The sequence below is a fragment of the Drosophila serrata genome, unplaced genomic scaffold (genome assembly GCF_035046125.1).
Source record: "Drosophila serrata isolate PLE 108 unplaced genomic scaffold, ASM3504612v1 contig_293, whole genome shotgun sequence".
Classification (NCBI taxonomy): Eukaryota; Metazoa; Arthropoda; class Insecta; order Diptera; family Drosophilidae; genus Drosophila; species Drosophila serrata.
Genome location: NW_028257191.1, coordinates 370768 through 373427, shown reverse-complemented (window position 1 = coordinate 373427; position 2660 = coordinate 370768). Strand labels below are relative to the sequence as shown.

General features: G+C 31.1%; 1 pseudogene; it reads right to left on the bottom strand.

Moving 5' to 3' along the window:
- Positions 1–235: 235 nt before the first annotated feature.
- Positions 236–1440, bottom strand: LOC110188797 (dynein light chain 1, cytoplasmic pseudogene; annotated as a pseudogene).
- Positions 1441–2660: the final 1220 nt, after the last annotated feature.

Here is a 2660-nt window from a genome sequence, read left to right as displayed (position 1 = left end):
TTTTTAAATGTCTGCATCGCTGGACTTTTACACGCAACTTCACTCTTTGAACTGAAAACGCACTGAAAACCCGAAGCTAACCCTTTACACGAACTGAAAACCCGAAGCCCTCCCGAAGAATACCGAAAATATGTCCGTCTCTGTCATTCTCATGCATTCCCCTTTAAACTTACATCTGTATCCTGTAGTTCTAGGGCGAGTTCGACTTGGTTACACGAAAAATTTACCGTCAAAACTAGGGCGATTCGCCCGTATATTGAGAAAGACGCCAAACGAACAAAATCAGGAAAAATCGCCCTAAATTTTAGAAAAAAAAGTAAATTAACCCTAAAAAATTGTGTTTATGGCGGCTTGTCTTGATTTTATGGTGCCATTTACTAAATGTATGAAAACCTTTTCTTAATTCTAGAAAATTTTTCTTAGTTTAAAGGCGATTATTTTTTAGGGCGATTTTTCTTAAATCTAGAAAAATATTTTTATGAGTGCAGTTTCTACTTTCAATGCTGTGTTTAATATAGTGGGCACTGAAATGGCCAAATTATATCTTTGTTTTACGTATGTATATTAAGTTCTCTCTCAATCTTAGTAAGAACTTAGATACTCGAGACCAGTGGGCTTTGTCTAGCCGGTCTCTTTGGTCGTGTATTAATATACGCGCTGCGTTGAAGCGGTCTACTAATATTTCGGCGTGTTTATTCACAGTATTTTGCTGTGCTAGCCGTGTCCTTGATAATGACTTATATGATTTGTCAAAATCAGCTTTTATGTTATTTAATTCTTTATAAAGCTCATCCCATTCCATTATTTAATGGAATTTTATTGAGAACATTGCTAGAATTACAAGTGAAATAGTTGGTTTTATATTTTATTTTATTTTTTGTATATACATATAAACTTATGTACCTCTCTTAAACAATAAAATTGCTAAGTTATTCAAATGGAAATATATAAAATGAATCGGCTCATGCGATACGTATGATCCGAAGTTACGGCCAACAATACAATGCCACTTTGGTTTGAACTTTGTGTCATAATCATTCTTAATGTATTTGGCAATGTCTGATTAAATGTGGTTTTCTTTTCAATAGCTTGTCTTGCGCAATCAATGGCACTTTTTTGCATTTCCTGACTCATGTCAGTACTCTGAATATCGGCCTTGTCGCTAGACATTTTCCTACTTGTTTTCTATTAGATGTGCCCTTTTGTTTTAGCACGTTTATTTGCCCTAGTGTTGGATGTATGTCTATTTCCGAGAACACTTTGCAGTTTCGTACGGTAGACAATACAATCGCTTTCTCCGTATTGCTGCAATGAAAAAGAGGTGAAAAATCCTGATTGAATCTATTCACATACTCATATTCAAAGTCTGCAATTAGCAGGGGCTCTGCTGCATTTCTAATGATCTCTAACACCCTATTCTCGAAATTTGGGTCCTTAGAAATTGTGATTCTTATACACTCATTAGTATTCATATTAATTGTGTTTTTATTTTATTTTATTTCGTTTTCAAGGATAGGTGTGAGAATAAGTAAATACATTTTTTGTAGTTCTTAATGTATTTTTCAAGGCTATACAAATATGTTTTTTTTTTTTAGATATTATTTCAAAACATTTTATTTTCAATCATTGTCAGCGCTTATTATATCTTGTCCAGGTCATTAGCCTGGCTTTTGTTTATGGCTTCTTTTGCAATACATTTATTATGGAAAATGTAGGCTTTGTACAAAATGTAAGCACTCGTTATGAAAACAATAATTCATAATAAAATGTTTGTTAAATTGGAATCAATATTTTGTGTCTCAACCTTATTAATTACATTTGCAGTGGAATCTACATTTTTTAAATCCATTAGACCCATTTTGGGTGTTTTTTCGTACTCTAGTATATTAACTGTGATTTTTATATTATTATTAATTTGCCATTCGGTTTGGCTCATATATTAGTTCATTTGCCCTAGTGGCCTATAAGGGTATTATATATATATATATATATATATATATATATATATATGTATATATATATTTTTTTATATATCAGTTTATACATTTTAACCTGCCTAATTTTTGTATGGTTTTAAGGCCACACGCTAATTGAACAACTTTAATGTCGCACAATTTTACATTAGATTTTTATACATATATTAGTAAAAACAAGAAAGGAAGCTAACTTCGGCACGCCGAAGTTTATATACCCTTGCAGATAGAGAACTTCTATGAATAGGAATCCATACAATATAAATTATATATATTTGTGTTAAAAAACAATGAAGTAATATCTGCTTTCATTTCATTCACCTATACATATTATATTTGCAGTTTTACATTCACAGATTTGCATTTTTCCTCTACATCAAACGATCGTTTGTATGGCACCTATATGATATAGTCGTCCGATTTTTATGAAATTTGCCACAAAGTTTAAGACTTATATAAAATGGCTATACCTCAAATTTGATGAAAATCAGCTGAAAACTAAAAAAGTTATAAATTTAATTGTATTAATTTCTCGATCGTTCCTATGGGAGCTATATGATATAGTAGTCCGACTTTCATAAAATTTTATGCAAAGTTGTAGAGTATAGTAAAATGGCTATATCTCAAATTTGATCCAATTCAATTGAAAACTGAAAAAGTTAAAAATTTTTTTGTAAAAATTTTCCG